The sequence below is a fragment of the Strigops habroptila genome, chromosome Z, assembly GCF_004027225.2.
Source record: "Strigops habroptila isolate Jane chromosome Z, bStrHab1.2.pri, whole genome shotgun sequence".
In the NCBI taxonomy this organism is placed as follows: domain Eukaryota; kingdom Metazoa; phylum Chordata; class Aves; order Psittaciformes; family Psittacidae; genus Strigops; species Strigops habroptila.
The window spans coordinates 29776470-29792434 of NC_044302.2; the positions used below are offsets into that span (position 1 = coordinate 29776470).

The window sequence follows — 15965 nt, forward strand, 5'->3', positions numbered from 1 at the left end:
TGATGGATGGACCACTCGGTGGATAAAGAACTGGCTGGATGGCCGCATGCAAAGAGTTGTGGTCAACGGCTCAATGTCCAACTGTAGACAGGTAACAAGAGGTGTCCCTCACGGGTTAGTGTTGGGGCTGATCCTGTTCAACATCTTTGTCGGTGACATGGACAGTGGGACTGATGCGCCCTCAGCAAGTCTGCCGATAACACCAAGCTGTGTGGTTCGGTTGATACGCTGGAGGGAAAGGATGCCATCCAGAGGGACCCTGACACGCTTGTGAGGTGACCAATGTCAACTTCATGAAGTTCAACCAAGCCAAATGCAAGGTCCTACACCTGGCTCAGGGCAATCCCAGGCACAGCTACAGCTTGGCTGAAGAAGTGATTCAGAGCAGCCCTGCAGAGAAGGACTTGGGGGCGTTGGGTGGTGAGCAACTGAACATGACCCGGCTTCAGTGTGCACTCGCATCCCAGAAAACAACCATATCCTGGGCTGCATCAAAAGAAGTGTGACCAGCAGGGCAAAGGAGGTGATCCTGCCCCTCTACTCTGCTCTTGTGAGACCCCACTTCGACTACTGTGTAACCCCAACACAAAAAGGACATGGAGCTGTTGGAGCCAGTCCAGAGGAGGGCCATGAGGATGATCAGGGGGCTGGAGCACCTCCCATATGAACACAGGCTGACAAAGTTGTGGCTGTTCAGCCTGGAGTAGACAAGGCTGCATGGAGACCTCAGAGTAGCCTTCCAGTATCTGAAGGGGGCCTACAATGGTGCTGGAAACAGACTCTTCATCGGGGACTGTAGTGATAGGACAAGGGGTAATGGCTTCAAACTTCAACAGGAGAAGTTTAGGTTAGATACAAGGAAGAAATTCTTTACTGTGAGGGTGGTGAGGCACTGGAATGGGTTGCCCAAGGAAGCTGTGAATGCTCCATCCCTGGCAGTGTTCAATGCCAGGTTGGACAGAGCCTTGGGTGACATGGTTTAGTGTGTGGTATCCATGCCCATGGCAGGGGGCTAGGAACTAGATGATCTTCAGGTTTTTTTCAACCCTAACTATTCTATGATTCTATGATTCCATGGGGCAGCCACAGCTTCTCTGGGCAACCTGTGCCAGTGCCTCATCACCCTCAGAGGGAAGAATTTTTTGTAGAACTGCCATTTCCTGTGACCATAATGCATCATGAATTTTTAACAACCAAAATTATGGCTAAAGAAGAGGGAAGCGTGTTCTGCAACAATGCAGTGGTGGGATTTATTTAGTTCAATTTTAGTTAGAATGAGTAAAAGGAACATAAGCATAAGTGAAGGCATTTACCACAGTATGAAATTTTGTATTACCAGCATAATACACAATTCTGGATGACCACAAAGTCAGAGATCGATGCTGCAAATATAATCATGGTAGCAGAATAACTGATGTCTGTCCCAGAGATCATGAAGTGAATAAATATAGAAGCAATCTCTTCTACTATGGAACCCCCTTTCATACTCAGCAAAGAACCTTCACCTATATGAAAAATAAATAATAATAACCTTATGATTGCCTACAGGGTGAGACTTTCAAACTGTTTAGAACTGCCCTGCCCTTGACATCTATAGGCATTTCATCATAGAAACCAGTTGGGCAAAATTTTCCCTTCTGTAGTGAGATTTCCCTGTATTTTGTTCATTAGGGGCAAAAGGAGTGAGGGAAAATAACTCTTTTAGGAAAAATAAGGTAAGAGCACCAGTCTTTCCAGTGTTAAGATTAATTCTTTTCATTTTTCTGCTTCCAAAACAGACTGCACATATTCCGACATGGCAACCTCCACCCTCACACCCTCATCCTTATCTGCCCCCTCCTGCCGTTGCCAGTGTGCTGTGCTTTATGGTCTTCCTTGTGCTCTGAGATAAAATCGTTTCAACTGGGGCTACATCTACTTAATCCTTAAACTGATCACATAAAATTCTGCCCTTACACTGGTCCTGTTCATTTTGTTCTCTATTTTGGTTTCAATAGCTAAAGTACAGTGGCCTTACTACTGCCAGATCTAACACTGCTCTGCTTTAATCAATACCGGCATGATCCCTTCATTTTGACTTCAAACTATTGCTGATCCTTTTCAATTCATTATTAACCTCTGATTCCCTTTCACCTCTTTTTGAAGAGGTGATTCATCCAAGCAAATCTCAACACTTTCCTTGCAAGCACTTATTTGTGCTAGGGATGGGAGCTATGTACTGGCCAGTGCCTTTGGTTTAAAGTTCCAGGGATTTTCTCTGTCAGCTCCTCATGTGGTCTGCTTATCCTGGTTAGATACAAGTATTCCTCCTCTAATACGGCACTTTCAGCTCATAGGTCTCTTCAGTGTTTATTTATCATCCCAGATGCTACCAGCTACACTGATGGCATGGCTTCTACCACACTCCTGTCATCAGCAACCAGCAGAGAGAAAAGTCTATGTACATAATTTGTTCTGTTTAGGAGGGACCAAATAGCTCCATCCCAGAATACTGAAGAACTGCCACATAGAATTGCACATTCCACACCAAGGATTCTAATAAAAGCATAAAATCTGAGTGATGATGCCTGAATGGAACAAAACAAACACAAACAAGGATCAGAGTCACTTGATCAAGTATGCATGTCTGTTGCATCGATCAGTGCATCAGACCCACTTTATCGTCATAGTCAAGTGAAAAACAGACATGCAGTCCTCTGGCATATCAGACAAGTTATCCAGGAGACAGGTAAGCCATTAATGCTATTTTACTAAACAGAGATGAAACCTCATCTGGAACAGCCTATACAGTTGAGCCATCTGTGTTCAAAGACAAGCTGAAACTGGAAACAGGGATGGATTGCTGGGACAGTGAGCGAAGGAGGCAGCCATCATTACAGAGGATGAAAGGCTTGCTTAGTATATCAAAGTCAGCATCAAGAGGGAGTATGATTGATCTCTAAAAATACACCAGTGGGTAAACCTCCGGGAGGAAGCACAGCTACAAAGCTAAATGACAGTATTGGCACAGTAACAAAAGTGTATAAACTATCTATGAATACTATTGGACTTCAAATCCAATGGCTTACAAACCAGAGCAGCAAGACTTCCTCCTACACAGGCAATGAAGGGCAGAACTCAGGAAGTTTTAAATTGGTATTTGATAAATGAATCACAATATGGTTGACTAGAGCATGATAATGATCTGGGCTTGATGACGTAGTCCATCATATCCTCTATCTTTTTGTAACCTTATGATTAAATCTAAAAAAAAAAAAAAAAGAATTAAACCAGTAATATAACCCACATATGGAACGCATTAAAACAGCAGATTTCTGAGAGTAATTGTAAACAGACAACCAAAAACAAGTAGATGTGCTTTTACTGCAATCACAGAAATTATTATTGACCCTATACTATATAAAATTTTGTGAATGATGCAGGAAAAATACATACAACTGTTAGTGTTGAACTTGACAGATGGTGACAAGACTGAGAGACAATAGAACACCGAAGAGAGAACAGGACATCGAGTAAGAACAACCTGGATTAACCTTGACATATATGAATGGTACCCGTTCGTCTGAGCAGACAAATATAAAACTGTATGTGTAAGATAAATAATATACAGTATACATCCAGGATACAGCATTTCTGTCATGGGAAGCAATGATTTTAAAGGGTTCAAAGATGGATAATTACTGCATCATGATCTGCCACTGTGGGAATTTTGAGTGTGTACACAGAGAACATTGAATAGGGATAGGGATGTTAAGTGCTTCTGCATTTAGCACTGTGCAATACTGTGTCTGTTTCTAGTATTAGCAGGTATATAATGCTATTGGTAGTGTAGAAAAGATTGGCATAACTGTACAGAGCCTTAACAATGACTGAATAGGAAAGTTATGATTAAGGGAGAGAGAAAGGCTTGGAAATATTCATCTCTTTGGTCTACCTATCTCCACAGAGAACAAATATTTACCACAGTGGTTCCTAGCTGAGCAGTCATAGCTGCAACAAGCAACCAGGAGCTGGAAGTAGAAATAAAACAGTTCAAAGAAGAAAAGACTGAACAATTTGTTCCATACTATAAGACATTTTCCATCACTGGTGATTTTTTAACTGTTGTTAAAGACATGCTCTATTTCAGGACAGAGTAAGTTGAGGGAAGTCCTAGCAACTACACCAAAAGCCCCATGAACCTATCCCAGTGGCCTCTCATTGCACACAATAAACCAGAGAGACACAAAAGGCGAGGGGAAGAGGTGAGTGTAGCTCAATAAAGCTGTTCTCTCTATGTTCCAGTCCCTTTTGACACTTCCTTAGCATAAGCCCCACTGGGACTCAGTTGCGCCTCACAAGAGCAATTGTCCTGGTCTGGAAATGACCCTGCAATGTTCCTGCTGTCTCCCTGGAGGCCACCATGACCACCATACAGCAGGAGGCCAGCTCATCTCTTATCCCTCTCAAGACTGGTCCTCTTATTCTGGGATAGTTTCACAGACCTCAGAGGGAACTTCAGATCTTCTTGACAGCAAGCCAGCATGTGGTGGCACCTTCAGTGCTTTCTCACAGGAAGATCTGATGTCTACTGTCCCCAGCCTTTTCAGTGGCACTGGTCTACTACTAATCTGACACATGTACTGTAAGACAGAATATATTAGACCTAAGATAAGCTCATAGTCGTATTTTAAAAGATATTTACTTTTGATCATCGTGTAACCTACTCAGTTTGCATGCTGTCCCACCTTCCCAGCTCATAGGATATTTTCCTTGATCTGCTAAATACACTGTCTCTTCCATCACCCTATGGCACATTTCCTAAATATAGTCTCCCTTCCTAAGAATAGGGTTTCTGTTTACTACCTCTTCCTTCCTAGGTCATACATATCACCACCACCACCACCTGAAGACCATATTCCACTGCTGGAGGGTCTTCACTCTCCCAGACACACAGACAGTAAGTTCTGGCATGGACAAAGGAGACCTTACAGAGTTACAACCAAGTCTTTTACCAAGCTAGCAGTCTGTTTCTGAATGCAGTTGTTAATTTGCCTATTTTCAGAGTTGGCCCTAACGCCAAAAATAGCTTTATGACAGTCCTTGGAAAACTTTGATTTACAGTTATGGTAAGGAATTCATAGAAGTAAATTTTTTTTGATGAGTTTCTTATTTATTCTTTTCAAAACGAAGCGGAAAACATTGTCTATAGACTACTTCCTTCTTGACCCCCATCATGTGTCTTCCCTTGCATAAGTGTCCCTGGCTTGACTTCCTCTCTTATATACATATACCAATAATCTGTATGCAGAGGTGTGAACATGCTGAAAAACTTGCCTTTACCTTCAGAAAACAAACCGATTTCTTCCCCACTGATTACATCTTTTTGTAGATCAGAACATACAAGGTAATGTTGGTCTGTTCTTTCCACTAACTGCTACTTCCACTCTTCAAAGTACTCTACAACAAAGACCAGTCTCTGCGTAAGAGGGTGAGGACAGTGCCAGCTGACAAAACAGCTCTCTGTGGACTTCCAACAGATGATTCAAAGCCCAACACTAAATAACTGTCTATAGTGCAGAGACTATTGACTTGGCTTTTCCGCATGGACCAAGTGAAAAATCTGTATTCTGCAAAGGAAGACTGTTTTGAAAAGGAAAAAGTAATGTGGATACCCTGGGAGAGGCTCCCACTGCTTTTTTGCAGAAACATGGGGGTTTAAACAGGGAACCACATTCCTGGTGCTTCTTTTAAGCACATCGCATGTCTTGCTGGCACTCTAGTAATAATTGCATTTGTAGAAATAGAAGCAAAGGACAATCTTACAATCTTTGTTGTAGGGGTTTAATCATGCCACAGCTGGAACATATTTTAAACAAGACCCTTAATTTACTGAAGTTGCATGTCCTATAGCTCCTAATTAAAAATCCCCTGAATCCAGGTGCTACACATCCCTGCAGTGAATCTTGGTCAGATTGTGCTGCGTGGGATACATGGAAAGTCCTGTCATGCAGAAAAGAGCATCTGCTTCCCATCTATCAATATTGAAATAAGCTTGCATCCCTCATTATTTCTAACTGATAAATGCCTTTTGTGTGTAAGGGTTTGGTTTTGGGGTTTTTTTTGGGGGGGGGAAGTAATATGGATTATCTGAGTATTTGAAATTTAAGATTATCTGATTGTGCAGCTGTTGGGATTTTTCTCTAATTGAAGAACATTCAGCTTCTGACACGTTGAAATTGGGGGAAGTCTATGCCATCCTTCTCTTTGACTTGGTCCAGACACAGCAGCTGTCTCAAAGGGCAAAGATTTACTTGAATCTTGCTGGCCACTATGCTCCCATAGTTAGAATACAAAAGCTGCTGAAGTTTGCGACACAGAGAAAGTTAGATTAACTGAAAATATCCTTGAGCACAACATTTGAACTCACATCACTACATCTGCAGCCTAGTCTGTTCATCCCCCTGCTGCCACATTTAAACAAAGGCCGTTGCTCCACAGCCCCTGCCTATTATTATTTAAAACTGATTTATTCAGGCCAACTCTAAGTTACCTAGGTAAGAATTCAAATAACTGAAAAATAAATGTGTCCTTGAAGGAAAACAGAGGACTGCAGAAAGTTACTTTGGTTACTTTGGTTTTACGAAGCCCATGCAAAAAAGTGTGTACTGGAGACCTAACACTGGTTAATTTAGATTCAGGAAAAGCACATGAAGTAACTAGAAAATCTACTAGGTCAGTTTTCTGATCTCTAAAACCCCACCAACCCATGTGGATCGTGTCTTTCCAATCACCTGAAATTTCTGCCCTATACATCTCTGGCAAAAAAGATTTAGTTCATTTTAGTGGCTATAATTATGCTGTAAACGACAAATAGAAAAATGTAGCCAGCCTGGACTTACTGTACCTCTTTTTCAGTCGCCCTCATGTTTTATAGGAACACCAAAGTAAGAAGTAATTTATCTCAGACGATGATGTTTGAGGTGTGGGGTGAATGGGCTACTGCAATTAGGAAGGAATTGAATGAAACATTTCTTCTTTCCTCAAACATTACTCTGAAGTCATAACCTCAAAAGGAGACAGTTAAATCCCAGCTATGGACATCAGACCTGATTGCAGCAGAGGTGAATTAACAGTGTCACAGCTTTCCCTGAGCTGAGACCTTCCCTTGGAAGAAGGGAATAAGCTGATGGATAGCACAGCTGATGCAGCATTCAAATGGTGAGGTTTTACATTGCACAAACAAGTCTGACTAGAAGAAATAGTCTGTAAATGGAGCAAAACAGAGCTGAGTGATATGTAGGAAAGAGCTGAAGAAGTTCCAGAAAACTGAAAAAAAAAAAAAAGTAAAAATAAAACCACTTTGTAGCATCACAGGATCATAGAATAATTTAGGTTGTAAGTGACCTTCAGAGGTTATCTAGCCTGACCTCCTGCTCAAAAAAGGCCTGCTTCAAAGTGGGATCAAGTTTCTCAGGGCCTTGTCTAGCTGAATTTGAAGTATGTTTCAGGGATGAAGAGTCCACAGACTTTCAGGGTAACCTTTTCCAATGCTTAATGACCCCCACTATGAAACAACTCTTTTTTTTATAGCCTGCTGGAATTTCCTTCAATGTTACTTGTGTCCATCATCACTCATCCTTTCACCATGCCCCTTAGAAAAGAGTTCCTATGTGTGAAAATCACTGTTGGGGGGCAGAGGGTGGAATTAGAGAAAACTGGGGTCTAACAGAAGTTGTAGTGTTAGAGAAACCTTTTCCAGGTAAAATACGGTTGCCACTTTCAGGACGGTTGGTATGCATGGAATCTACTCCACCAGGGTTCCCTGGGCCACACAACCTGCTATCCTAGAGGAGCAATGGAGGGTGGAGCGGAGTGGAGGCACCGCGGCCAGGCTCTGTTGTACTCCCTGCAGGATTGGGAACTTGATGGTACCATGCAGCTGACAAGCCGCATAGCAGCTGTCAGATGGGAAATATAGGAGAAGATGTCCGTTGCTGAGCCAACAACTGTGGCAAAATCACTTCCCTTAGGCGAGCCTTGCTCATTATAATCTCATTATAATACTAACTCACACCTCCATCCCAGAGTTACCCGCCTCCAAGGTACAACCACCCCTCGCCGAGCATGCGCTTTGTATTTTCTATTGGCTGTATCTTTAAATGAGAAGCGAGAGATTTTTACACCAATCAGTAATAAAAGAATGTATGACTGGAGTCACCCAAGCTCCACCTGAGAGTCAAGAAAAGTATAAAAGTGAATGGGAGAGGAGCGGAGATAGGGAATGCTCCATCGTAACTTCTGGGATCAGTCGACGGGCTGAACCTGTCTTCTCCCCCATAGGGACGCCTCTTGGGTAAGAACTTTATCTTTTGCACACTAAATAACTAACTCACGCCAGCTGTTACTGTATATCACTTCAGGCTTGTTTTTGCAGACAGTTCCTATCACTGGCAATCACAAACCTTAATTTCTTACTATTTTACATTAATAGTGTTATTCCATAAACTGTCAGTGTCAGTCCTTCATGGGCGCCAGCAGTCGCCAGCAGTCGGTAACATATTCAGATAAAGTGGGCAGACCCACGGAGGGGTCCTGCTTATGCTTTTGGTGCCTTTCCCTGAAGAAGCCAGTTGAATTGCCCTCTGATCCAGCAGGATGGTTCTGTGAAGGGTCCCTATAACGGGACGCTGACAGACTAGTCAAGCACAAGGGTCTTGGCTTTCCTGGGGCGCTGATAGATCAAACACCAGGGGTCGAGAAAATCTCCCCTCCTTTCAGGTGACATTAAATTGGCATAGTCAGCAGGATTGCCATGGATAAACTGCTGCAAAAACATAAATGTGCCCCTTCCCAGGCTGGGAAGGAGTGGGCTCAACAGTTTTGGAAAGATGAAGAGAAAGTGGTTGAACGTATTAAACAATGTCAGGCTGAGCAGAAAGTTAAAGGGCGGAAAGGTAAAGGTGTCATTTGTGCAGTGTTAGGAGCCTGTTTAACTTGTGCACAGAAAGAAGCTAGAGATGCCCCTGCTTCCAAACGGATTTCTGATGCAGAATATGCTGCTTTGAAATCAGAGAATGAGGTGTTAAAGTCGTCATTAGCCTTCGAGAAGGAGGCAGGAGAGAAACTTCTGACTGAAAATAACCACCTTAAAACTGAAAATAACTACCTTAAAACTAGGCTGGACCACCTTAAAAATGAAGTGGACTGTCTCAGAGCTATCTTTGATCTAAAGAGGCGAGAGCAGCGGTTGTTGGGGGGGCAGTCCTCTGTTGCGATCAGGAGGATTCGTGAGCCAGTGCATTACTGGGGCCACAGGAACTGGGATGGGGATGTTTGGTGTGAGAGTGATGATGAAATTGCAGGTAACCCCCACTTTATCCCTCGTCCGGTTCCCTTGCGACCATTAGTTAAGAAGGAGACTGCTGTTGATAGTGACAACAAAATTCATACCACAAAGCGTTCAGTCCCCCGGACGCCTGCCGAGCTATTAAAATTGCAAGAGAAATATTCAAGGCAGCCAGAGGAGTCTGACATTGAATATGTGTGGCGTGTTTCTCTTACGGGAGGAGATCAGGTGTTGTTGAGTGAGGAGGAAGCAAGAGGTTTTTGGGGTCCCGGAGTGTTTTTAACTGTTGCACCAGGAGACCATAATTACTCTTTAACCGCACGGGCTGCGTACTGGGCAGGTGGTATAGATCCTCAGGAGAGAGGAGACCCACTGATAATTGAAACTAGCAGTCTCTCTGAGTTAATTACATCAGTGCAGAAGGCAGCATGCATACAGGCAATGTATGAGAGAGATCCTACAAAGAAATCTCCAATGCAATCCTTCATTGATCCGGCAAGGTTAAACCCTCTCATTCGTGGACTCCCTGAAAGTCTTAAGATGTATGTTGTTGGCATTCAGATACGTCTGCAAAATAACAGATATAGTAGTCACAGTCGCAGACGGGGCCAGTGTGACCCCAACCTTACTTGGGAAGAGTTTGTACAAGATGTAGTTGATTACGGACGTCGCATGGGCTGGACCATAAAGTCATCCACGCAAAAGCTGCCAGACCGTACACGGCAACTCCACCAGCTCAACAATCCACGGTCTAAATTTGATGAAAGGTCTAAAGAAAGACCCAAATTTGATAAGGAGTGGAGTGACCTACGGCATCAGGCTCGGGACCTGCAAGTCCCCTGGGTCTGGTTACATGGTGCCCCTAAGGATGACTTCCATAAATTAGTCCAACCTTTCACTGCAGTAAAGGAAAACAGTAAAAATGAGGAAAAACAACCACAGGAAAATTCTCTGCCTCGGAAAGGGTGCGTACCATCTGCACCAAGCCAGGACTTTACTGACTTGGCAGAATCCCTGGCAAAAAACGGCTATCCCCGGGTAGTGTTGTGAGCCACCCTACCCGGCGGATACGACCAATAAATTGGCTCTCTGGTAAAAACCCTGAACCTCTTCTTAGTATTCCAATTGGACCTACGAAAATTTGTGTGGACTTCTTAATGGACACAGGAGCCCAAATGTCAGTAATCACTACTGAAACAGCCAGGGCATTGAATGTGCGACCCGGTCGCCGCAAAGTGAAATATACAGGAATAGAAGGAATAGTTAAGGAATGCCCAGTGGCTAAAATTAATTTATGGCTACCCAGAGAAAGATGGATGACCTGTGCCGAGGTATTGGTTGGGGCAGCTGATACTAACATTTTAGGGTTTGAGCTGTTGTATGGTCGGCGTTGGGAAATGCCTGATGGGACTGTGTGGAGTTTTGCTGCTCCAGGGATGGGAGATGAGGAAGATGATGGAGAACAGGCTTCCACAAGGATACAAACACTCCACGACTATTGCTCAAAATGCTTTGGCTAAAGTCTAAGCAGAGATGCCCATTTCACTGGGTATCACAATGTATCAATATATTGATGACATTCAGATAGAGGGAGATGATAGAGCAAGGGTGAAAGAAACAATGGAAAAACACAGGAACACACTAATTGAATTGGGATTGGAAGTTCCAGAATCAAATTGCCAAGTACCAGTACAGGAGGCTAAATTCCTTGGAGTCTGGTGGGTTAAAGGAGCTGCTTCTATCCCTCCAGATACCCCAGAAAAAATAGAGCACAGACAGGATCCCACCAGCGTGAAAGAATTACAGAAGATTTTGGGAACTTTGGACTATTGGCACAAACATATTCCTGGTTTTTCTATTATTGCTTGTCCCTTATATAATTTGTTAAAAAAGGCAAAATCAATGGAAAGGACTGAACAACGTACAAACGCACTGGAGTTATTAATAAAAGAAATGAAACTATTCCAACAGCTTGGTCCTATCCATCCAATTGATCCTATCCATGTAGCACGAGGATTCAGCGAACACGGCTCCCACTGCAACCTACGGCAGAAGGGACCAGAAGGGCCAGAAAGACTACTAGAATTTTGTTCTCACTGTTTCAACAATACTGAGATGAGGTATTCAGATCTTGAGAAAGGCTTACTATCCCTGAGGAGAGCTGTGAAGCAAGCAGAGCAAATAAGTAGGGGACAGAATGTGGTTGTTCGAGGGCCGTTCTGTCATTTAGATATAGTTCATAAAGGCACAACACCACCTGCAGGTATTGCTCAGAAACCTACAGTCTGTAAATGAATGCTTATTTGGAAGGCATTAATGAAATCATGCCAATTACTGAAGGTAACATTAACGTATATAAGATACAAAAAGACATAGATGGCACACTTTCTTTCAACCAACACTGAGTAAGCCCTCCCAGATTCGAGAGGCACCTTCACCGAAAGAGGATAGTGACCTCAAGGGAGTATGGTTTATTGATGCGTCGACTCACAGACAAGACAATGAACAGCATAATAAAGCCATGGTACTGGAGGTGGCCACAGGGGAAAGGTTAAGTGAAATAGGCAAAGGAGAGGAGCTCAGAGCAGTTCTACTAACTGCACAACATGAACCTAACCATATTTATACCAATTCATATGCCATTTTCAAAGGAGCCACCGAATGGATATGTCACTGGGCAGCTAATGACTGGCAGGTGAACAGAGCCCCAGTCTGGCAAACTGAGAGCTGGAAGCAATTGTTAGAAATATGAGAACAGAGGGCACTGCACACTGGCTGGGTTAAAGGGCATGATCGGTCAGGCTCAATCATTGCTCAATTTAACCAACAGGTAGACAGCTTTACATGCCTGCAAAAGATCGATATTATAAATGATGACCAAGAATGGGAGTGCCTGCTCGAATGGTTAAGTGAGGCCACATGGGCTGAGCTGACTTATACAGGGAAAGCATTGCCTGAGGATGGCCTATATCAGTTGAACTACGAACAAGTAGTGACTGCCTGTTCACAGTGTCAGCTGTGACTTGACAGGGACCACCCGAGCAAAGCACCTCTCTTGCATATTTGGGACAGGAAAACACTATGGCACACCTGGCAAATTGATTATATTGTCCATTGCAGCCATCAGGTGGAAAGAAATTTGTCCTGGTGGGAATAGAATTAATTTCTGGTCTCACTATGGCAACTGAATTTGCACCTGCAAGCAGAGAAAACTTGGGGAGGGGACTTAAAGAGTGGCTCAGTACACACCCCCTTCCAGAGGAAATCGAGAGTGACAATGGGACACACTTTACAGCTACCGTAGTATACGAATGGGCCAAAGACGAAGGGATCCAATGGGTATTCTACAGCACATATTATCCTCAGGCCAATGGCATTGTTGAACAAACTAATGGTTTGGTAAAAAGATTTGCTGAAACTCATGAACCTGGGTGGCACCTGCGACTGTCTAGCGCCATCTGCCAGCTGAACAACAAATGGAGTGGAGATGGGAGACCAGAAATGAAAGTCTTTTGTGCACCTGCTAACATAATTGTCCCAAAGGTCCACACTAAACCCGGGGATTGCCCTACTGGGTTTTATGCTGGACAACCTATATCAGTGAAAATGCCTCAAAGTGGAATAGTACTAATGGTACTATTCATACTATTCACCCCTAAAAATCTCTATGCTTGTGAAGCTAGAGATTGTTCTGGAAAAATATATCGAATCAGCACTCGCTGGATTTTACCCTCATTTTAATTAATTCTGCCGGTTGCATTTTCAACCGAGCATATCCTATCTTTTGTCTTACAGGAACGCCAAATGAGCTGCATGTGGACATGAACTGCACATGGACAGAAGAATTAGCCTATGCCGTCCTTGAATGCATAGAAGGAATATTATCTTTAATTTTAGCTGTAATACTGTTTTTACTGTATATGGTTGTCTGGAACCCTAAATTTTAAGAATGACATACCGATTTGTGTTATTATCCCTTGCCTTGACAACACAATTCCCCTTGATTTGTAATCACAAGGATGCAGAATGGCCATGGTCCCAAGCTTATGTTAAACATACCGGAAGTGTTGGGATTCCATCCAAAAGTAAGGCCAACCTGAATCTTGCTGTTGTGGTTGTACATGAATATGAATTATATCTCACAAGTGAATGGGAATGGAAAAAATTGATGGAACAGGAATTAAGATCACTCATGACAATCATGAAGTTTCTTAAATATTTGCACTCCAAGCAATGCCTGAGAAAAAAAAAAAAAAATAGGGTGCCAAGCACCTAATGAGTCTACTCACCGACATTTGAATGTATTATACTGACCTTACTAACCCAAGTAACAATGAGAAATCCTGCCAGCAGGCATTCAAATCAGATTGTTGGTACAGTTTTACTTTTACACGACCCATGCTTATATTCTGCTCATGGGGAAAATAGGGTGTAGAACTATCAGTTGGTTTCCTAATTGTAGAATGCAAATTGTGGAATTTGTGTACAACGGAGTGGCCATGGGTAGAAGAATATATACTTCTAAATATATCTATGCCTGGCCTAAATTTGTCTGCAGTGGCACTGCACAACAACATCACCTTTTATAGGCAAGAGTGGACCATCACAAATGATAGTAAGAATCAGCACATTTGATCTCTAAAGGGAATTAAAGGAGACATCTTTTCAATAGGATGCTGAACTCAAAACAATGCTGAATGCATGTTAACAGTCTTACACATTGTAGCAAGCTATGTCGAGGGAGAAGGTGTCATAAACTGTGCTGAAGGGAAAACGGACATATGTACCTGCTCTTTTAAACATGAGTGCGGCCTTACTTTTATAATATCTCATCCAATGCTTATAATGTGCCTTTGGACACATCCCAGCTCTCAGTTGAGCTTGGGTCTTCAATTCAAAATTGTTGTTAAAGAACCATATCTAACAACCCGGCCTCCAACAACTCAGCCTCCTGTCGAACTGTCTCCTCACATCTAGAACATCGGCCCCTACTGAATCAAAAATACAGGTCAACAGCAAATGCTATTCAGCCCAACATGGTCCCTCAAACGAGTCGAACTATCAATGAAAATTAACATTTCTGTTATTCAGCCAGCTTGTTCACCATTTTTGAGAACTTATGCAGGATAGATGACATGGTTGCATAAACGAACCCTCGTTTCTCAAAAGCAAGGAAAAAGAGATGTGACTGGTATTGGAAACAGGATTGGGAGTTCTAAATAGCACAGACTGAGGTATTAATGAACAAACAAACCATAACTATGATAACCAGTGATCTGAACAAATTGAAACATCCTCTATGATCTTTCCTTTTGGCTCTGGGAAACAACCAATGGCTTCTATCAGATATATTACCTCAGTGGGGAATTAATAATGAAAAAGACCATCAGGTGACCACAGACGCACTCGGTGTAGTCCAAAACAATGTTTCTTTAGCTCTCAGTTGTATCCAAGCTCAATTATGGATGCAATCAATGTCAGCTGCCATCATAAGAGAAGGTGAAAAAGGTACCTTACTCACTGAAATTCAATAAGTGATCTGGGGTAACACAATTGAATTTGAAAAGAAATTCCAATCCTGGTGGTATTTAGTCAGTTTTACCAATGACACTATTGACAGCATGGCCAGAGCTTTTGTTTTGGCTATATACAGTGCTTCAGTATATACCATACACCCAATCATTGTGTTAGGATTAAATCATAACGGGACTGTACTCTATCCCCTGGAGCATAGAGTATGGGCCTGGAAGGATGGAAATAAATGGCAAACTATTGATGTTGATGCATGCATTGTGCAAGAGCAACAGGGATTCATTTGCGAAAGTAATACCATCAGAGCTCAAGACATTGGTCTTTACACTGAATAGAATGCCTGCCATTTCAAAATACACCCTAATGAAAACCCAGAAACTGTTCTTGTAGACATCAGAAAAGCATGTGCCTGCAGGAGAACTTCTTGTGACTTTATATGTATAGATAACCTTACTGTAGAAACAAGTAACCATTCTAATACTTGTGTTTGTAATTTTTTTGAGATTATAGGATGTGATTTCACTTATTCAGCTCCTGTCATGTCTTATCAATTGCTACAATCTAACTACATGCTAATCTAAGACTTGCTGTCTACCCTCATTGGAATGAATCTCACCTGGATAAGAAAACTGTTACAACACGAAGATCTGAGACAATTGCTGAAGCAAGCTCAAGGAAGTGGACAAAAACTTAGATTACTGTCCATCATGATGTGGAGGAAATACACCATGTTTTGGAACAGGTCAAGAAAGACAGAGAACATTGATGGTGGGACAGACACTCTTTTTGGATGGTCACCAATGTCTATGGGAACTCTAAACAAAATGTTTCATCCTGTTGTCGTTTTAGTGATACTAAGCCTTCTATTTTTTATCCTAGTAATCACAATATATGTAAAACTCTGGAGTATGATGAAATAATTATCCTACTTGTAATCTCTCTCTAACATGCACATATTTGATATTCCCTATATATGCGCACTTGATACTTCATGTAACAATAACACCTAACAGCCCCCATATGAAACTTGAGTGACTATAGTCACAGGGTGGATTATGTGTTGAGGAAGGAATTAGAGAAAACTGGGGTCTAACAGAAGTTGTAG

General features: G+C 42.4%; 1 long non-coding RNA gene across 1 annotated transcript; it reads right to left on the reverse strand.

Moving 5' to 3' along the window:
- Positions 1-30: 30 nt before the first annotated feature.
- Positions 31-10834, reverse strand: LOC115600762. The gene is made up of 3 exons (XR_003989139.1): positions 10825-10834; positions 440-443; positions 31-127 (listed from the first exon to the last, which is right to left on the reverse strand). It is a non-coding gene; the product is annotated as an uncharacterized LOC115600762 (long non-coding RNA).
- Positions 10835-15965: the final 5131 nt, after the last annotated feature.